Here is a 23370-nt window from a genome sequence, read left to right as displayed (position 1 = left end):
TTCATCATGTCAGCAGGATAAACATTTCCTTTCAAGAAAGCAAAGGGCAAAGAAGTGTAATTTTTGTGATATCATGTGCATATTTCTAATAAAAAGCAGGTTTGCCCTGTGTTTAGTGTGTGAGCATTGAAAACTTTACTATCCTGGCTTGCTTTCATGGCAGTTAACCACTTAAGGTCCAAGCATATTTCTGACACTGGTTTACAAGTTAAAATCTCTATTTTTTGCTAGAAAATTACTTAGAACCCCCATGCATTATATATATATATATATATATATATATATATATATATATATATATATATATATATATATTTTTTTTTTTAGCAAAGACTCTGGAGAATAAAATGGCGGTTGTTGCAATATTTTATTTAAGGCTGTATGTGCGCAGCAGTCTTCCAAATGCAATTTTTTGGGAAAAAAGACACTTTACTGAATAAAAAAATAAATAAACAGTAAAGTTAGCCCAATGTTTTTGTATATTGTCAAAGAGGATGTTACGTTTTTATATATTGTCAAAGAGGATGTTATGCCGAGTAAATAGATACCTAACATGTTACGGTTTAAAATTGCGCACGCTCTTCCTCACTTGTGTGATTTGAATACTGTTTACATTTGCGTTTTTTTTGGTGCGTGAGCGCATGGGACTGGGGTGCCTTAAACTTTTTTTTTTTTACTTATTTAATTTATTTTTATACTGTCTCTTTTGCAAAAAAAAAATAAAAATAATATATATATATATATATATATATATATATATATATATATATATATATATATTGGATCACTTTTATTGCTGTCACAAGGTATGTAAACATCCCTTTGCGACAGTAATAGGCAGTGACAGGTACTCCTTATGGAGGGATCTGGGGTCTAAAACCCCAAATCCCTCCATACCCCAAACCCCTGCACTGCACTTAAAAGTATTCAAAGCGCCAAAATCTGCGTTTTTGAATGCAGTGGATCTTTTAAAACTGGCTCCGTTTGCAGCCGAGTAAACTGGAAGTGACGTTGTGACATCGCTTTCGAGTTACTACATCGTAGACCCGATTGTAGCCGATTCCAGCTTTGTTCGGGACTCCAGCAAGCCAGCGGATGGTGGGGAGGGGTGTCCCCTCCTGCTTCTTGTGATAACAGCCGAGTGGCTGCTGAGCCGTATCGGTACGGGTGATGGCATTGTAATTTTATTTTTTTTAAAAACAGAGTACTTTTTTTCCTAATTGGTCTATAGCTGTCACATGACCCAGCTCTTTCCCAGCTGGTCTGCAGGGAAACATAAGCATAAAGAGCTTCTGCTACTGGTCACGTGTTAAAAAAAAAAAAAACAGCCTTTGGAATACAGAGTGAATTTAAATAAATAATATCAATAAACTGTTTTATATTTGTACAAATATATATTTGAAATTAAATCTTAATTTTTTTGTGGAAAAAGGTGTGGACAAATTTCTATTTCTGTCAGTCACAGGCTGTGTCAGACCCCTGCAGCCTATGTCTTAGAATAAGAGGGAGGTGAAGACTTCAATAATCTACATGTATTATCCTTCCCTCAATGTGTTTAGCTGGTTAATTGGCATGGAGGAAGAGGGAGGGAGTGAGCTGTACCACTGTGTATATGCCCACATGTGTGACTCTATAGTCACATGGGCTGCTCAGATGTGATAGGGCGGAAACACTCAGCATAGAAACTCCCTGAAAACTGAGCTTGTGCAGAGTTGCCAACACAGCTGCAGAATCCCTAGCTGAATTGGGGACATAAACAACAGGTGGCTATAGAGAGCAGCAGGATCAACCATGTTTTTTATAATACAGAATACATAGTGACTGATTGAGTATGAACAGCATTTAATACAGCTGTTATGATCAGGCGTTAGGTGTGAAGACCAGGTCAGGACTACTACTGACCAGCAGGATAGGTACACAGGTAGTCATCCTGGCAGATGACGCAGGCTCACCTGAGGTGCGGAATCTAAGTGTACTAGCCGGTGTTCACCAGAGCTCCTGATGGTGGAGATGTATTTAGCTGCATGTTAGTACCAGGTCGCGGCCCTAAGGTTTGCCCCACCAGGGTGTGAGCAAGCCGGGGGTCTAGCAGCAGATGAGCAGATAAGGATCAAACGGCAGCATGGTCAGTAAACAAGCCAAAAGGTTGGTAATGAGTAGATGCAGGTTGGGATCAGGCAGTACAGTAGTCAAGGAACAACCCAAGGGTGGATCACGAGTGGTAGAAAAATACAGACGGCAGCAGGAACAAGAGCAAGGCACTGGCTGAGAAGGCACAATAGCCTGGCAAAGAGAAAGTGCTAAGACAAGGCTTATATAGGAAGTCCATGGGAGGAGCAAAGAGTTCAAGGTTCAACAGCAATCAAGACACAAGGTAGGGTTTTCCAATGGATCAGATAGGATTGTCCAATGGCTCAGGCAGGGAGCTGTCCAGCATCCCAGATAGCTCAATGGGAAGAGTCAACAATTGACATTTATTTTCTGATGTGGGTTTAGTGTGAAACTGAAATAACTTTAAAGCTGAACTCCATCATTATTGCATCCAGCTTGAACCTATGTAAATATGAATATCTCATACCTGATGGGCTACTGTGGAAGCTGACAATCGCTGCAGTAGTTGACACTACTACAGTAATCACCACAATCTTTCAGCTTCTGTGTCAAGTGGTTGTTCCACAATGACCACTGTGTGTATTGAAAAAAATATGTAGAGGTGGAGCAAGAGCAACCCCTGTGGTCAGTGTTCAGAGGGGAAGCCGCTCAACACAGGATCCAGAAAATCGCTACTACGGTTATTGTCAGTTTCCCCAGTGGACCTTCAGGTATGAGAAATGCATACTTATATTGGTCCAAGTTGGATCTAGTTACCAGTTCCTAGTAAGTGCTGACGCACAATAGGTGTCAAACGCACCACTTTCAGGCTGGGTTGATACTTATGAGATGCCAGACATCGCATGTGATTCGCACCATATTGCTGTGCACATCACATGCGATATCTGTGCGATGCTAATTCAGCCATACAGCATACGCATTTGCAACAAAATGGTTCAGACCTATGCAATCCGATTCCATACGATTTCACAGTTCACACTGCGATCTGTGAACTGATTTGAGGGTGTCATTAACTTTATTTTGACACCCGCAGCGATTTGCAGAGCGCAGTGTGAACTGCCTGCAATTCCGATGTGATGCGAGAGCCCACACAGGAATCGCTGTGGTCTTCACATCGCACCAATGTGAATCTAGCCTCAAGGGCATTTGATTTTTTTTTTTTCTGCTTCGATACACCTTTCTGTTAGCCTATGGGGTTGATTTACTAAAACTAGAGATTGCAAAATCTGGTGCAGCTCTGTATAGTAGGCAATCAGCTTCTAACTTCAGCTTGTTCTATTAAGCTTCGACAAAAAACCTGGAAGCTGATTGGTTTCTATAGAGAGCTGAACCAGATTTTGCACTCTCCAGTTTTAGTAAACCGACCCTTATCTGTCCATGCACACATAGGGGGATATTTATGAAAGGCAAGTCCACTTTGCACTACACGTGCACTTGAAAGTTCACTTGAAAGTGCAGTCGCTCTAAATTTAAGGGGTAGATCTGAAATGAGTGGAAGCTCTGCCGATTTTATCATCCAATCATGTGCAAGCTAAAATGCTGTTTTTTTATTTTCCTTGCATGTCCCCCTCGGATCTACAGCGACTTTACTTCAAGTGCACTTGCAGTGCAAAGTGGATTTTCCTTTAGTAAATAACCCCTATAGACATTTAGAGGCAGGACCGCTTAGAATCCCTCTCCCCTAATGCCGCGTACACATGAACGGAATTCCGGCCAGAAAAAGACTGATGAGAGCTTTTCATCTGAAAATGCAACCATGTGTATGCTCCATCGGAATTTTACTGTCCGACTTTCTATTGGTAATTCCGATCGTGTGTTTGCAATTCCGACACGCCAAAAATCACGCATGCTCAGATTCAACTACGAGACAGAAGCTATTGGCTACTGGCTATTGAACTTCCTTTTTCTAGTCGCATCATACGTGTTGTACGTCACCACGTTATAAACGATCGGAATTCAGTGTGACCGTGTGTAGGCAAGACAGCTTGAGCCGAATTTCCTCAAAATTCCATCGGGAAAACCATCAGAGCTTTTTCTGACGAAAATTCCGAGCGTGTGTACGCGGCATATGGGGAAATCAGGAGAAAACAGACCGATCCTCCAGATGGTAAATATCATCCTCTGTCTGGATTTGGCAGACATGATCGGTTTGGATAGCAGCAGGTGTCAGCTCTGACATCCATAGGGGTGAATGGAGGGTCCAATCAGGTCCACCTGAAAAACTGACAGGCGGACCTAATCCTAAAGCCTGTGTTAAAGGACTCTTATTTAGGCTTATTTTTAACGCTGCTTTCTTGATCATACATCACGGGACACAGGAGCTTCATTACATAGTGGGTTATATAGGCACCTCTGGTGATTGGACACTGGTTGACCCCAATTAAGGAGAATTCCTCCCCTATATAACCCCTCCCATATGGGAGGCACCTCAGTTTTTTCGCCAGTGTCTATGGTGGTTGGTCACGTAAAACTTTAGCTCTATGCAGGTCCCTGCGGGGGCCTAAGGGCTACAACAAAACCGGATCCATACCTCGGGCCGATATTTGACTCCCAAGATGGTATGGTACCCGGGCCTCGTCAGCCGACCAGGGGTTCTAAAAGTGCCTGTAAGTTACCATCCCCCCCTGCAAGACTGGAACCAGCCTCTCAAGATGAGTCAGTGCCCCTGTCAGGTTTTGCAGCCTCTCCTAATGTCTCAGCACCTGTTTATGTCACTGAGGACTCCCTTAAGGCTACATTGGAGGGTTTTGAATGGAGAATAATGAATTTTATTTCTGCTTCCCTGAAAGATAGCAGGAAAAGATAGGTAGATCCCCTCCCTCTGCTGAAATCCCTCTCTCAGATGATTCTTCTGAAAATGAGGAGAGATCCCTATTTTGGGCTAGGGATCATGAGCAGTCGGATGAATCAGAGGAAGAGGAGAGAGTCCCCTCCTCCCAGGCACTCAGAAAACAGGTGCAGTATTATACTGAATTGGTGCGTATCACATTCAGAATGCCTGCTGCTGAAGTCGCTACATCCTCTGTTTCTTCCCTGGGAGTCAGGAAAGCCCCACAGACTGCCTATTCCTTCCCAATTCATCCCTTAATGGAGGAATTGTTGTATGAGGATTGGGGACATCCCGATAAACTGTTTGCTCCTCCTAAAAGGTTTTCTGTGCATTATTCTCTGGAGGAAAGTTTCACCAAGAAGTGGGGGGGTCCCATCTGTTGATGCGGCTGTTTCTTGCGTGAATAAAAACCTGACTTGTCCCTTGGATAATGCGCAGGTATTTAAAGATCCAACTGATAAAAAGCTGGAAACCTTATTAAAAGCCTCCTTTTCCATGGCTAGTACTGTAGTGCAACCTACAGTCGCAGCCGTGGGGTTGTGTCAGTTCCTCAAGGAACAGGTTAAGCAGATGCTTGGCCTCCTTCCCAGTGAGGAAGTAGAAAATTATGCAGAATTGCCTCACATTCTGTGTTTCATGATTGATGCGATTTTGCATTCTGTCCAACAAGCATCACGTTTGTCTCTCATGTTGGTTCACATGCGAAGGGCCCTATGGCTAAAGTATTGGACAGCTGAGCTGTCATGCAAGAAGCATTTGATTGGATTCCCGTTCAAAGGGGAACGTTTGTTTGGAGAAGAATTAGATAAATTCGTCCAAAAAATCTCAGGAGGTAAATCTACTCTCCTTCCAGTCAAAAGGAGCAAGCGTCCTTCATTCAGGCGTGCTCTCTCTCCCGGAGCATCAAGCTCTAAGCAGTGGCAACGGCCTTCTCAGCCCTCCTCTACAGGAAAGGCTCAGGGCTGAGCCCAGGGGCAGAAAAAGACTTGGGGGCGAAAGCCTGCCAAGCAGAGCCCAAAAGCTTCCTTGTGAAGGGGCGCCCCCGCTCGGCCGAGTGGGGTGAAGGCTCCTGTAGTTTGCAGGAGCCTGGCGGAAAGAGATCCGGGACAAGTGGGTGATCTCTTCGGTATCTCTGGGCTACAGGCTAGAGTTTCAGGAGATTCCACCTTCTCGTTTCCTAAGGTCAAGGATCCCCAGGGATCCAGCAAAGCAAAAACCGCTATTTCTGGCCTTGGATCACTTACTATCCCAGGGGGTGATAGTAGAAGTGGACCCAAAAGAACAGGGTTCGGGATTTTACTCGAATCTCTTCACCGTTCCCAAGCCAAATGGATGTGTCAGACCTATCCTAGATCTGAAGGATCTGAACCGGTATTTACGCGTTCGGTCCTTCCGAATGCAGTCAATCCGCACTGTAGTTTCCTCCCTGCAAGGGGGAGAATTTTTGGCATCAATAGACATCAAAGATGCATATCTCCATGTGCCAATTTTTCCCGCACACCAAAGATTTCTAAGGTTTGCGGTAGAAAAGCGCCATTTTCAATTTGTGGCCTTGCCGTTCGGGCTTGCTACGCCCCACGAGTCTTCACGAAGATTCTGGACCCTCTCTTGGCAAACCTAAGAGCTCCGGGTATAGGCCTCATGGCTTATCTAGACGATTTACTTCTCATGGAGAAAACAGTAGAGTTCCTGAACCGCAGCGTTACCAGAACGCTAGAACACCTGGAACGCCTAGGTTGGATTATAAACCTAGAAAAGTCATCCCTGCAGCCTGCCACCAGGTTGGAATACCTGGGTATGGTCATCGACACCGCTTAGGGCAGGGTGTTTCTTCCAAGACCAAAAGCCTTGGCCATTGGGGAGCTGGTGCGCCTGATTCTGGGCAGGAGATCATCCCCCATTCGATTATGCATGAGCCTGTTAGGGAAAATGGTCGCCTCCTTCGAGGCCATCCCATTCGCCCAGTTCCACTCAAGGCCTCTGCAAAAATGCATCCTTACGGCTTGGAACAGAAAGCCCCAATCCTTGGATCTTCCTATGCGTCTATCCCCAGGGACACGCAAGAGTCTCGTATGGTGGTTACAAACCAAGAATTTGCTGAAGGGCAAAACTTTTCTTCCTCTTCCATGGAAGATTATCACGACAGATGCCAGCCTGACGGGCTGGGGAGCAGTGTTGGAGGAGACGTGCTCGCAGGGGAAATGGTCTGCGATCGAGAGGCTATTGCCCATAAATGTCTTGGAGATCTGGGCAGTTTATATGGCTCTCATAAGGTGGTCTTACAGGCTACAAGGTATCCCTGTTCGGGTTCAGTCTGACAATGCCACAGCAGTAGCTTATATCAATCACCATGGCGGTACCAGGAGTCTGGTGGCCTAAAAAGAGGTAAATCGCATACTTGTGTGGGCAGAAAAGCATGTTTCGTGTCTATCTGCAGTCTTCTTTCCAGGAGTGGAAAATTGGCAGGCGGATTTTCTGAGCCGCCAGCAGTTGTGCCCAGGAGAATGGGCTCTACACCCCGGCTTGGCCCAGGCGACCATGGTACGCAGAAATCATGAAATTGGCAGTAGGCAGGCCATGGATCCTCCCTCTGCTCAGATCTGCTCTCACAGGGTCCAATTTACCATCCTGCTTTACGCAGTCTGGCTGCTGAGACCCACATTCTGAGAGACCGTGGCCTTTCGGGGCCAGTCCTTTCTACTCTGGTCAATGCCAGAAAGCCGGCCTCCAGGCTTATTTTTCACAAAATCTGGAGGGCATATGTTTCCTAGTGTGAACTCAGGAAATGGCATCCTAGAAGGTATGTCATTAGCAGGATCTTGGCCTTTCTCCAGTCAGGCCTAGAAATGAATTTGGCCATAAGCACTATCAAGGTGCAGATTTCGGCCCTGTCGGTGTTTTTTCAGAAGCCACTTGCATCGCATTCCCTGGTGCGGGCTTTCATCCAGGGGGCCATGCGGTTAAGACCGCCAGTCAAACCTCCGGTATGCCCATGGGATCTGAATTTGGTTCTCTCGGCTTTGCAGGGGCAACCATTTGAACCTTTGCATCTGGCTTCATGAGTTCTCCTGACTAAAAAATTGGTCTTCTTGGTAGCCATATCCACGGCTGGAAGAGTATCAGAGCTAGCAGCTCTCTCCGGCAAGGAGCTGTATCTAATTATTCATAAGGACCGGGTGGTCATGCGCCCCAACAGGTCCTTTCTACCTAAGGTGGTTTTGGGATCCCATTTGAATCAAGACGTAATCCTACTGTCCGCAGAAGAAGAATCTTAGCACACTTTGGATGTGGTTAGGGCAATCAGTATATATCTTCAAGCAACTGCTCAGATAAGGAAAACTGATTGCTTGTTTGTTTTGCCAGAAGGCCCTAGGAAGGGCCAGGCGGCGTCAAAATCCACTCTCTCAAGATGGATTAGACAGGTTATTTCTCAGGCCTATAGTGTAAAAGGGAAGATTCCTCCTTTTCAAGTGAAAGCGCACTCAACGAGGGCTGTAAGTGCTTCTTGGGCAGTGCATCACCAGGCCTCCCTGGCTCAGATCTGTAAGGCTGCAACTTGGTCATCAGTCCACACATTCACCAGATTCTATCAGGTGGATGTGAGAGGGCAAGAGGATATCGCCCTCGGGTGCAGTGTACTGCAGGCTGCAGTTTAGGTCCTCCGGTCCCTGGCGGTCTATAATTATGATCTGTGTCTCCCTCCCCTCAATCTGAGCATTGCTTTGGGACATCCCACTATGTAATGAAGCTCTTGTGTCCCGTGATGTATGATCAAGAAAATTGGATTTTTATATACAGCTTACCTGTAAAATCCTTTTCTTGAGAGTACATCACGGGACACAGGGCTCCCGCCCCTCTTGGGTTTTACGTGGTTTCTTATTGCTTTGTTACAAAACTGAGGTGCCTCCCATATAGGAGGGGTTATATAGGGGAGGAATTCTCCTTAATTGGGGTCAACTAGTGTCCAATCACCAGAGGTGCCTATATAACCCCCTATGTAATGAAGCTCCTGTGTCCCATGATGTACTCTCAAGAAAAGGATTTTACAGGTAAGCTGTATATAAAAAAAAATTTCTTCCTCTGGAGTAAGACATCCAGGGGAGGAAAAGGAACGTCCAGTGTGGATAAGACCTACCTGTGATTTCCTCCAGTTGAGCAATCTGTATCTACAAATGATACAACAGGCAACTTTAGAACACCAAAGGTAAAAGGTCAACTAGAAGTATGCAACAATAAGCCACCGGGTACCAGTAACAAGCTTAGCATTGTAGTGCTTGTTTATTTCAGCATACCATGGGTGGCTGGGTTGCTTCCCTAGCCCCAGATCCCAAATAAGGTAGGTTTTCTTGGAAAATATAGCAGCTCTGCCATCTCTTTCATTTTAATCACGTAAGCAACAAGTTCCATTTATAACAGACAGGGCGGAAAAGCAACAGCCTTGTGGCAACTCTACTCCCCAAAAAGGCATGCAAACATGAGCTGATTGAGAATCAAAATACATGTAAAATGTCAGAGAGACCAATTCTCCTTCTACATCAATCTACTGCTACATAGCATGCAGTAAGTGCAAAACAGAAAAAAAGTCTAAGCCCCTGTACACACGGTCGGACATTCTGACAACCAAATCCGTTGGATTTTGTCCGAAACTGTCCGAAACTGTTGCATACACACGGTCGGACAAAGTTGTCAGAAAATCTGATTGTACATAACATGATAACGTTATTTCGTTACGACAGGACTACGTTCAGGCTAGTAGCCAATAGCTTTGGTCTAGAAATTTGATCTGAGCATGCGTGGCACTTTGTCCGTCGGAGTAGGCTACACATGATCGTAGTATGTCCGATCAGAGCATTTTGCGGGAAAATTTTATGGACAAGTTGGAAAACAGTCCGATGGACACCACACACAGTCGGATTATCCAACAAAACGGTCCGATGGGAAACATTATGTCAGAATCTCCGACCATATGTACAAGGGCTTAAACATAATAGTCAAGCATAAATTGACAGAAGGAGAACATGACAGCAGTGTAACTCAATAAATATTTGGTTGTCTGTGATCTGTGTATAAGTAAATGAATGGCAATTCTGGGAGCAGCAAATAATTTTTATAACTACACAGGATTGCATTATCCCTGCCACAGAAACAACTTAATTTGACAAAAAAATGTATTGCTTTATGGTACTACCATACATCAGCAACTGGTACAGATGAACAAATTTCACTTCAATTCCCAGAAACTTTGCACAAAAGGTGCACTATTTTTATTCAAACCTCTGGAGCTCAGTGTACACTGGTTGTCAAATACATAAACATGCAGCGCTAAAAGTGCAAATCTATTACACAATTCAATCAAAATAAGTGATATGTTTCAAAACCATAAGTGAATAAATATAAAAAAATGTTATGTCCTAAAGTTCATAAAATATATGAAGTGACTGCTAGAAGTTAAAAAAAGTCCTTTTCCATGTTCCAAACAGCCAGGTTGTTAACTCACCAGAGGTCCAGGCTGCTCAGATAATTGCAGCTTTCACATGGGCTTACCGATCAGGTCTGTCTGTCTGTCAGTTTTTCAGGCAGACCCAAGTGGGAGCCTGCATTCACTCTTAGACCGCGTACACATGATCAGAATATCCGGCGGACTTGGTCTGGCGGACCAGAGTCCGCTGGACAATCCACCCTTGTGTGGGCTCCGGCGGACTTTTTTTCCCCAAAAGTCTGGCGGACTTAGAAAGTAATTGTGACTCAAAAATTGTCAATTGACAATCCGGCCATCTGTGTGCTAGTCCGCTGGACTTTTGAAATAAACGGACTTGCCCACACACGGAGGAAAGTCTGTTCATTTTGAACGAGGTTCCAGGTAGACGGGACTAGTGAAGGAAGTCAATGTCACCGCCTTTGGCGGCGAGATTAACACCTTGCTAGCCCTATCACCTGGTATGGACTTAAAGGGGAAGCCCTACGCCGAAAAAAACAGCTGCAGGGCCCCCCTTCCCCAAAGCACCCACCCATGTTGAGGGCACTCTGCCTGGTACGGATCGGGATGGGGGGGCGCTCGCTCGTCCCCACCCCCTTTCCTGACTGGCGTACTCAGATAAGGGTCTTATATGGACTCTGGGGGGGGACCCCCACGCCGTTTTTTCAGCGTAGGGCTTCCCCTTTAAGTCCATGACAGGGCTAGCGAGTGGTCAATCTCGCCGCCGAAGGCGAGATGTGCTGGTAGGATGCTCAAAAAAGTCCTGCTAGCAGCATCTTTGAAATCAATGGGACATCGTGGCTACTCCTCTGTCATAGCGCTGCTGTGGCAGCGCTTTTGCTGTGGTTTTTAACCCTTTTTTGGCCGCTAGCAGGGGTTAATAGCGCCACTAAAATGATGGTAAAGAAGCGCTAAAAATAGTGCTGCTTTACCGCCGGTAACGCCCCCCCCCAGTGTGAAAGGGGCCCTATGGAGAGGTGGATGTCAGAGGTAGCATGTCCGCAGACACCCACTGCTATCCAATCCGATCCTGTCTGTGAAATCCTATTTTCATCCATCTGGCAGATCGGATGGGATGGGATCGGATGAAAATGGACGGGCGGTCTTTTCATCCAGTTTTCCTCCAATCTCCCCAGAGCAGAGAGCGGGGCTCTGACAGGTCCATCTCAGCACAGTGAGCGGAAACTGACCTGTCATCTGTCTATTCAGCAGGGATCAGCAGATCGCACACAAAAGGAATTCCGCTCAAGCTTGGCTTGCATACACATGGTCACATAAAAGTTCTCAGAACTTTCGACCGTCAAGAACGCGGTGACATACAACACTACGATGAGCTGACAAAATGAAGTTCAATGGTTCCAAGCATGTGTGGAATTGTTTACGAGCAGGAATTTTGCGCGTCGGAATTTGTACAGACAATCGGAATTTCCGATTGGAACTTTTTCCGACCGAAAAATAGGGAACCTGCTCTTAATCTTTTGCTGGCTGGAATTCTGTCAGCAAAAGTCAGATGGAGCATACACACGATCGGAATTTCTGACCAAAAGCTCACATCCTACTTTTGCTGGCAGAATTTCTGATCGTGTGTATAGGGGTTAATAGTATGACCCTAACTATGACCCTAATAGTCATACACTTTACAGGACTCTTCCAGTTCTTTAAGGCTGGGTTCACACTGCATTACTCTGCAGATCACATGCGAAGTCTGTGCGATGCAAATTCAGCCATACAAACTGTATGGCTCAAATCGCATTGCATTTGCATCAAAATGGCACAGGGCCCTTTTTTGGTCCACACTGATATTGGATTTCTGGACCATTTGACAGTTTGCACTGCAATCTGCAAATCAATCTGGGGATGTCATTAACTTTTTATTGACACTCGCAGTGGTTCACAGAGAGCAGTGTGAACTGCCTGCGAGTGATAAGCTTATGTGGGAACCCGCACAGGAATCGCGCTGGTTTCTGCATCGCATATGTGTGAACCCAGCCTCAGCCAGCTCTACGATTATAGCAACATCTTATACACTGGAACTTAGGAAAAGACTATATAGTGTAATACAGCCAAAAGTCATCCACTGAGAATTACACCCATGAATAAAGTGCCACTCAGTGTGAAGAAAAATGTTGTCCAACAAATCACTGTCCTTCACCCGCATGCAATGTGCACTCACCGCCAGAATTATCAACTGGGCATGTAGGGACTAAAGCTGATGGTAATCAGGACCAATGCAGACATCAGAATAGAGCATCCCTGGTCTTCCTTCTAAAGCCTCGTACACACAATCAAATTTTCCGCAGACAAAAATACTTTTGTCCTAAGGTGTTTGCCTGGATTGTGTCTTGCATACAAATGGCAAGGAATTGTCGGCCAACAAAAACGAACATAGTGACGCACTACATGGTTTTTCAGCTCTTTAGCACCACCCTTTAAGCTCCTTCTGCTGATTTCATGTTAGTAGAAGTTTGGTGAGTGTTGATTCGCTCTTTTTCATTTTGCGCTTTTCATTTCGTGCTTTTTAGTTTGTTTCTGAACGCCCGTTCGTCAACCAGACATGTTGCGGAATCGGAGGAGATAACCTGTTATTTATTATTGGCCTTGGAGTTATTGCTTTGACCCAAGTCCAATCCATGAACAGGAGGAGGAGGATTTCTTGGACCAAAAATTGGTTGCTTTATTAATGTGACCAATTATGTCATATGTCTTTGCTGTGGGAGCTCCAGGAGAATAATCCGATGATTTTTGGAATTATCTGCGGATGAAGGACTCCTGCTTTGGATGCATAGAATGCACTTTTTGGTTAAGTTCTATTGGCAGATAGCATGTCTAATTTTATTTGTATGTCAAATTGACAAGGGACACCAGCATAGTTGTATATTTGATCTTAAAAACTACAGGATAATGGTGTTGTGGTAACTTGCACAACATAAAAAACAAAAAATAAAAAAAATAATATTATTCTTGATATCACTAGAAAAACAAGCCATGGAAAATGTGTTTGCAATGACTCCATCAGTATCACCAGCAAAGCAGCTTCATTATTATCCCATTAAAGAACAAGAGAATGTGCGCTGCATTTAGAGATATCATAATTTGCCGCAACACGAATGTTAATTCTCCATTATGAATACTAGTTTACAAGACCGACCGCTTCTGGCTCATCCTTGCTTCTGAGCATGCGTGTTTGTACTTTGGACTTTTTTCCGATGGACTAGTGTACACACACTTGGAAAATCCAGCAGACATTTGTCTGCGGAAAATGTTAACGCCTGCAATCCAACATTTGTCCGTGAAAAATCCGACAATTGTCTGATGGAGCGTACAAACGGTTGGATTTTCCGGCAACAGCCTGTCATCACACATTTCCCATCAGAAAATCCAATCGTGTGTACGAGGCTTAAGTCCTTCTGGGGATAATACTCCACTGTTTGCTCTATATGCACCACGAGTAATGATACAAAAAAGCACCTCATAGTGAAGTATCATTTATTTTGAGCAGTGGTCTCTAAACTGCGGCCGGGGGCCAGATGTGACCCTTCACTTGATTTTATCCTGCCCTTGGGGCATAATTCCTGACAACGGGGCACTATTCCTCCCACTGACACCAATGATGGGGAACTATTCTTCCTATTGACACCGATGATGGGGCACTGTTCCTCCCACTGATACCAATGATGGGATACTACTTCTCCCACTGATACGGCACTATTCCTCCCACTGACACCAATGATAGGAAACTATTTCTCACACTGATACTAATGATGGGGCACTATTGCTCCCACTGACACCAATGATGGGGCACCATTTCTCCCACTGACACCACCAATGGGGCACTATTTCTCACACTGATACCAGGACATTTTCTACTCTGATAGTCACAGTCCAGCACCAAAAAATTTTAATGGACGGCAAACTGGCCCCTTGTTTAGAAAGTTTAACGGACCCTTGATTTTGAACAAGAGTATAAGCATACAAAACTTTAAAGATTCAAATACATTTAATATAATACATTTTATAAAATACATTTGATAAAATACATTTGATAAATACATTTATCAAAACGCTGTCACTCAGGGCTCCGATATAGCGACCTGATGGCACGCAGTAAGCTCTACCCAATGCGTTTCACGCGATAGCGCGTCCTCACCCACTTATACTATCACCCACTATATGGCTTTCCAGTGTAAGCCTAATGCCGCGTATAGAAAATTGAAATTTCCGACAACAAATGTTGGATGTGAGCTTGTTTTCGTAAATTCCAACCGTGTGTAGGCTCCATCGGACAATTTTTGATGGAATTTCTGACCCACAAAATTCGAGAGCTGGTTCTCAAATTTTCCGACAACACAATTCCAACGCACAAAATTCCACGCATGCTCGGACTCAAGCAGAAGAGCCGCACTGGCTATTGCACTTCATTTTTCTCAGCTCATCGTAAGTGTTGTATGTCACCACGTTCTTGACGTGAATTTCCGACAACATTTGTGTAACTGCGTGTATGCAAGACAGGTTTGGGCCAACATCCGTCGGAAATAAATTCAGGATTTTGTTGTCGGAATGTCCAATTTTGTGTAACACTTTTGGCCAACAGCCACTAAGGGCATAGAACGCTTTATAAGGGTCTGCTATACAGTATGTGTACTAGTCATGATTTTGGGGCTTAGCTGTATGCCCACCAAAAATTATGTATATACCATCCAAAGCAAAAAAGTATAAGTTTTATATAATATAAATAGTTTTCCTGTGCAAGTTGTCTTTAAAATCAGGTTTGTTTAGCACACATACAACATAGTTGCCAAAATTGTAAAAAAAAAATTCGGGGCACTTTTTTGGCAGTGGGCGGAGTTGTGGTGTAATTAGGGGGCGGGGCATGCGTTTATAGGTTTGGCATAGGAAATTTTAAAAATGGGCGTGGTTTACGTTAAATAATGGGCGTGGCTTACATGGGGCGTGGCTCAAATGGGTGTGGTTAGAGTCTGAGATGAATGCGGGATGGAGAGGGAAAGGAGCGGGATGGAGAGAGGGAAAGGAGGGGGAAGGAGAGGGGGGGGGAAGGAGGGACAGCAGCCCCCCGATCCTACACGACAATAGTAATATGTGTTTTCCAGAGTTTGACAATCAGCAGATAAAGATACTCCAAATACCTGGTGTTGGCGCTTCAATCATCCCGGCGCCATGATTGTTATGGTGTCAGGATGATTGAAGCGCATTATTTCTATTATTACATTGTAATGTGAAATGAAATCATTCCACTCACCATAATGCCGAATCAGTGGTAGCCATGCACGCGTCACTAGCCACGTTGCCTGCCACCAGATGCCATCAGGTGTCCCAAGCGGAGTCTGTCCTTACATCAGGTGCCCCATCAGAGGTACCTTCCTCACATCTGTGTCCATCAGCGGAGCCCCTCCTTACATCTGGTGTCCCTCTGACATCCACAGACCGGGCCCCCCCACATCCACAGACCGGGGCCCCCCACATCCTGCACAGACCTCCCCCCCACATCCTGCACAGACCTGCCCCCACATACTCCACAGACCGGCCCCCACATCTCCACAGACCGGCCCCCGACATACCACTGGCCCCCCAACATCCACAGACTGGCCCCGACATACAACTGGCCCCCAACATCCACAGACTGGCCCCCACATCCACAGACTGGCCCCCCACATTCACAGACTGGACCCCCACATTCACAGACTGGCCACATACCATGACTGTCACTGGCCCCCGACATCCGACTGGCCCCCGACATCCGACTGGCCCCCGCCCCGACATCCACATCTCCAGACTGACCCCCGACATACCACTGGCCCCCCCAACATCCACAGACTGGCCCCCGACATACAACTGGCCCCCGACATCCACAGACTGGCCCCCACAACATCCACAGACTGGCCCCCGACATACCACTGGCCCCCACATTCACAGACTGGACCCCACATTCACAGACTGGCCACATACCATGACTGTCACTGGCCCCCGACATCCGACTGGCCCCTGACATCCACATCTCCAGACTGGCCCCCGACATACAACTGGCCCCCGACATCCATAGACTGGCCCCCCACATCCACAGACTGGCCCCCACATCCACAGACTGGCCCCCCACATCCACAGACTGGCCCCGACATACCACTGGCCCCCACATTCACAGACTGGCCCCCACATTCACAGACTGGCCCCCCACATTCAGAGACTGGCCCCCCACATTCTCAGACTGGCCACATACCATGACTGTCACTGGCCCCCCACATCCACAGACTGGCCCCCGACATACCACTGGCCCCCACATTCACAGACTGGACCCCCACATTCACAGACTGGCCACATACCATGACTGTCACTGGCCCCCGACATCCGACTGGCCCCCGCTCCGACATCCACATCTCCAGACTGACCCCCGACATACCACTGGCCCCCCAACATCCACAGACTGGCCCCCGACATACAACTGGCCCCCGACATCCACAGACTGGCCCCCACATCCACAGACTGGCCCCCGACATACCACTGGCCCCCACATTCACAGACTGGACCCCACATTCACAGACTGGACCCCCACATTCACAGACTGGCCACATACCATGACTGTCACTGGCCCCCGACATCCGACTGGCCTCCGACATCCGACTGGCCCCCGCCCCGACATCCACATCTCCAGACTGACCCCGACATACCACTGGCCCCCCAACATCCACAGACTGGCCCCCGACATACAACCTGCCCCCGACATCCACAGACTGGCCCCCACATCCACAGACTGGCCCCCAACATACCACTGGCCCCCACATTCACAGACTGGACCCCACATTCACAGACTGGACCCCACATTCACAGACTGGCCACATACCATGACTGTCACTGGCCCCCGACATCCGACTGACTGGCCCCCGACATTCGACTGGCCCCCGACATCCGACTGGCTCCCAACTGGCCCCCGACATCCGACTGGCATCCGACTAGCCCCCGACATCCGACTAGCCCCCGCCCCGACATACACATTCATACTGGCCGCCGTTGCCGCGCGCAGACATAATTGTGGCGCCGCCCACCGCCCTTCACCGCCCTTCACTGACACAAACACACACTAGCAGCGGGGGTGGGCGGCACCACAGGTGTAGACCAACTTCTGGTCTTCTTAAAAATGGCGACCTCTAGCGGCCGGCGGCTAAAAACTGGGAAATTCAATTTCCCGTGACAAACCGAATTTCGCGGGACATTTCCCGGGACAAAATTAATTCGGGACAAATGTCCTAATGGCGGGAATGTCCCGCGAAATTCGGGACAGTTGGCAACTATGATACAAGACAAAGAATAGATTATGTGCTATGACATCTACATGTGCCAATGGCAATTCTTATCTAGCATTCTCTAATGATGTGTTTATTTTCTTCATCATCTGATTATGATATTTGCAGTTTTTTGAGGGTGAGAAAATATATCTTGAGAGATAAAGCAACAAACAGTTTTTCAAGCCTTGAGAGTATTTGCACTAAGAACTATTCAAAGCTGAAAGAAAGTTGTTATGTTTTCTACAAAGATAGATGAAAAGAGCGTTTTTTTATGTTTTCTACAAAGATAACATAAAATAGCCCTTTTTGCGCTATAAAACCAAGCAAACAACAACAAGATATTTTATTTACCAACTTTTTTGTTCTTAGGGTTCAAAAACCACTTCAGCTCCGGAAGATTTTACCCCCTTCCTGACCAGGCCATTTTTTGTTATTCGGCACTGTGCTAATTTAACTCAAGATGGCACAGTCATACAACACTGTACCTAAACAAAATTTATATATTTTTTGTCACACAAATAGAGCTTTTTTTTGGTGGTATTTGATTACTACTGGGTTTTTTAATTTTTTACGATATAAATGAAAACATTTTGAAAAAAAAAACAATATTTTTTACTTTCTGCTTTAAAACATATCCGATAAAAAAACGAATTTCTTTATAAATTTTGTCTAACTTTTTTTCCCCTTATATTGGTTGAACTGGATGGACTTGTGTCTTTTTTCAACCAGATTAACTATGTGACTCACCTCCTGCTATATTGCACCTACACTGCACACCAAGTGTGACATTGCTAGTTTCCCCTTGCTCCGGTCCCATGGTTCTGCTGATCCTCTGCTGCTCAGTCCTTTCTCTCCAGTCCCCATTCATTTTAGCTATGGTGTTCCCATGTTTCACACCACGTGTACTGTCTGTTCTGCTCCAGTCTGGACCCTGCTCATATTCCTGCTGTACACCAGATTTGATGTCTGCACCTGACATAGTTACATAGTTAGTAAGGTTGAATAAAGACACTGGTCCATCCAGCCCAACCTGAGTGAGTGTATACAATTGTCCCTATCCCTGTACATTGCACACTCACATCAGTCCCTACCATCAAGGAGATCACAATCCAAGGTCCCCATTCATATACTAGGGCCAATTTTGGACAGAAGCCAACTAACCTACCTGCATGTCTTTGGAGTATGGGAGGAAACTGGAGTACACAGAGGAAACCCACACAGGCACAGAGAGAACATGCAAACTCCAGGCAGGCAGTGTCATGGTTGGGATTTGAACCAGTGACACTTTTTACTGCTAGGCAAGAGTGCTACACCACTACACCACTGTGCTGCCCCAAACACTCGCAGAACATATACACATGGACTGAAAGTAATTGCTGATGACATCTTTTCGTTTCGCCTGTTGGTTTACCAGTGTATCCTGAGATATCTCATTTCTGCAATACCTACATAACAAAGCGTAGCTAAAGCTGAATAAAAGCCTCTCAAAAGCTGCAGGTGCTGTAAACGAGTTTTATCATAGACTTCTATGGAGGCTTTCAGAAGCTTTAAGGCACCAAGAAAGCGACATGGGGTATCATTTTTGAAGCGAAGCAAAGCAAACATCTGTAAACAGGACTGTAAGCTAACCTTTTATTTAGTGACAGGTGCTGTAATTGGCATTCAGCGTGCTTTAAAAAAGCGTGTCCAATGCCACATTTTAAAGCAAGCGTAAACAAAGCCTTATCGTGATCTTCAGGAATGATGAAAAGTGAGTCTGTCAGCCTGAAACAAGATGTATCCGAGATTTAAAGGGTAACTAAAGGTTCAGTTAAAAAAAAAAAAAAACATGTTATACTTACCTCTTCTGTGCAATTGGTTTTGCACAGAGTGGCCCTGATCCTCCTATTTTGGGGTCTCTCAGTGGTGCTCCTGGCTTCTCCTGTTCCCCGTGGAAGAGCGGCTCTCCCTCGGGGCATTTGTGTGGGCGCGCTGCCGTGCCCTGCTGCTACGTTTATTGACACAGACAGCAGCACTCACCCCCCCCCCCCCCCGCGTCATTGGATTTGATTGACAGCAGCAGGAACCAATGGCTGTGTTGCTATCAATCTATCCAACAGGACCAAAGACACCACCTGGAGCTGGTGTGCTCTTCCCCATCACTGGCAAGACCGGGTTCAGGTAAGGTTCAGGGGCTCCCGGGGGCTGCCGCTTACAACCCCTTTAAACAGCTTGTATCACATCCAAACAAAGGTGGCAAATCCCTTTGAGGAGAACTGGAGCAGTTACCTAAGCAGTAAAAGTGAAAGGAGAAAACCATCATAAGAAGAAAAGAAGCCCTAGACCTGAAGACAACCTTACTTTTATGTAGAACAAGAAAGAGTTCTCTATAATAGAAAGCAACTAACTCACAAATGCACCTAGAGAAGTGTTGACAAAAGAATATCTCTGATGGGTTCAAAAGGTGGTTTTTCATGAGCCAACAGAACCAGGTGGAGAGCCAACAGAGTCACAGGTGGACAAACAATTGGAACTGTGAGATGCACCCTGTACAAAGGCCTTAAAGTGGTTGTAAACCCTTACAAACCACTTTGACCTACAGGTAAGCCTAGATTAAGGCTTACCTGTAGGTCCAAGAAATATCTCCTAAACCTACACGATTTAGGAGATATTTGCCAAAACACAGGCACAGCCGTCTACGGTGCATGCGCTGCAGACAGCGGCGTGCAGGCGCACTGAGCGAGCCGCAGTCAACGGCAATATGCCGCGAGTGGCGGCTCCCGTGCACATGCGCAGGAGTGACGTCATCGTGGCTTCGTCGAATGACAGCGGCGGAGCAGTGAGACCCACTGAGAAGATGGATGCTCCGGACTACAGGGGACAGCGGTGACTTCGCTGGCTCCTGTGTCGGGTAAGTGACACATAATGGACTACTATGCGATGCATAGTAGCCCATTATGCTTTACCTTTGCAGGGAATCAAAGAGGAAATAAACCATCAGGGTTTACTTCCTCTTTAAAGTGTTTTTTTTTAGAGAGCTAGAGCTTTCTTTTGGTGGCATTTAATCACCACCACTGGGTTTTTTATTTTATACTTTATTAAGGAAGAAAGACCAAAAATTTAGATTTTTTTTAATTTCTTACTAGAACACAGCGGTGATGTATATTACATATATGTGCTGGTTTCCCTCCCCTCTACCTGACATGGAGTTCCCAGGCACTTAGGTGAAAGCACAGAGTCCCGGAAACATGGCAGGGGTGCACACAGGGGAGTGGCTTAAATAATGCATGGAAGCCATTGGTAGCTGTACTCCCAGAGATGGCATGATCCGATCATGTCTTGTTGCTAGGATGTTGCTAAGACACTCCGAGCTGTAATGCCCCGTACACACGAGCGGACTTTTCGACATCCAAACTCCGACGGACTGAGTCCGGCGGACTATCCGATCGTGTGTGGGCTGCAACGGACTTTAGCGAAGCTAAAGTCTGACGGACTTTAGAAATGAAGCATGCTTTAAATTTTCCCGACGGAACTCCGCCGGACCCGGTCCCCTTTGAAAAATCCGCTCGTGTGTGTGCTACTCCGACGGACTAAAACCGACGCTAGGGCAGCTATTGGCTACTGTCTAGGAACTTCCTACGTCGAATCCAGTCGTACGTCATCACGTTCGACTCCGTCGGAGTTTGGTGTGATGGTGTGTGGTCAAGTCCGTTCGGTCGAAAAGTCCGCCAGAACTCCGTCGGAACTCCGGCGGAACTCCGGCGGAACTCCTTTGGAGGTCTGTCAGACTTAATCCCTCTCGTGTGTACGGGGCATTACTATTCACACCCATAATCAAATGACTAATTCAAACCCCCTCACATGTGCTTTCTTTTCCCTGTTGCAGTAGTTCTGAGCTCATGTGATGGCCAGGGTGAACAGTAATGGCTGAGAGCCTCCAAGTAATGTCCTAGTAACAAGGCAGGTCAGGATGAGGATATCTCCTAGAGTTTTTCACGCAGGCTTTGGGTATATGTAAATGGCCTACACCAGTGATGGTGAACCTTGGCACCCCAGATGTTTTGAAACTACATTTCCCATCATACTCATGCAGTCTGTAGTGCAGTGGAGCATCATGGGAAATGTAGTTCCAAAACATCTGGGGTGCCAAGGTTTGCCATCACTGGCCTACACCTACTGTATAATAAGGGCATTATTCAACTTTGGTCAAATCTGCACATTTTGTTTGTATGTACAGGTGCCCCTTAACCTGTATAAGCATTTTTTGTGAGTGACTTAACTCTTTAATAACACAATAGGCACAATAACATAAGCATAACCTAGTAAACTGTTTGTTACAACTCTAATGCCCCGTACACACGAGCGGACTTTTCGACATCCAAACTCCGACGGACTGAGTCCGGCGGACTATCCGATCGTGTGTGGGCTGCAACGGACTTTAGCGAAGCTAAAGTCTGACGGACTTTAGAAATGAAGCATGCTTTAAATTTTCCCGACGGAACTCCGCCGGACCCGGTCCCCTTTGAAAAATCCGCTCGTGTGTGTGCTACTCCGACGGACTAAAACCGACGCTAGGGCAGCTATTGGCTACTGTCTAGGAACTTCCTACGTCGAATCCAGTCGTACGTCATCACGTTCGACTCCGTCGGAGTTTGGTGTGATGGTGTGTGGTCAAGTCCGTTCGGTCGAAAAGTCCGCCAGAACTCCGTCGGAACTCCGGCGGAACTCCGGCGGAACTCCTTTGGAGGTCTGTCAGACTTAATCCCTCTCGTGTGTACGGGGCATTAGGCCGCGTACACACGGGCGGACTGTTCGCTCAACTTTGTCCGCTGAACAGTGTTTCAGCGGACAGTCCGCTCGTGTGTGGGCTTCAGCGGACAGTTTCAGCGAACAGTCTGCTGAACAAAGTTTTTCTGAATTTCCGAAAAACTGTCCGCTGAAACTTTGTTTGAGCGAACAGTCCCCTCGTGTGTAGGCTTGTTCGTCAAACTAAGTTCCGCGCATGCTCAGAAAGGATTTACACGCCGAAAGTTGTATTGCAGTATATAGGACGTCGTATTTTTCGTCCCGTCGTACGTGCCGTTCACGTCATCGCGCAAGTTTCAGCGGACTGTTCGTTCGTCGTGTGTGGCCAAGTCCGTCCATGCTAATTTTGAGCGGACTGTCCGCTGAAACTGTTTGACAAACAAAGTTGAGCGAACAGTCCCCGCGTGTGTACGCGGCCTGACCCCAGCACTTTCAGTTTACAGCTTTTCAATGCTACTGAGTCCTAGGCTATGGCCAATGTAGGGCAGCCTTTCTCAACCAGGGTTCCTCCAGAGGTTACTTGGGGTTCCTTGAGAATTAAGCAGTGGTGGAGTCATACCTCTACCAGGTGATGTCAGCAAAATTCTGGCCCATTTCCACTTTACATAGTCAGCAGCATTGCGCTGGTGAAGTTTCATCTCTGATTTTCTAGATAAGTAACCACTGACACCAATGACCATATTTTCAGGAAATGTCTTCCTACTGATCAGCATAGTTACATAGTAGGTGAGGCTGAAAAAAGACACAGATCCAACCTCTGTGTGTGATTGTGTGTCAGTATTACATTGTATATTCCTGTATGTTGCGGCCGTTCAGGTGCTTATCTAATAGTTTCTTCTCATTTTAATGAGTGGCCACATGTCTTGTTAAAC

Source organism: Lithobates pipiens, unplaced genomic scaffold (assembly GCF_037356315.1).
Source record: "Lithobates pipiens isolate NorthernLeopardFrog02 unplaced genomic scaffold, aLitPip1_a1.2 Scaffold_3, whole genome shotgun sequence".
Lineage (NCBI taxonomy): Eukaryota > Metazoa > Chordata > Amphibia > Anura > Ranidae > Lithobates > Lithobates pipiens.
This window is presented reverse-complemented; position numbering follows the sequence as displayed.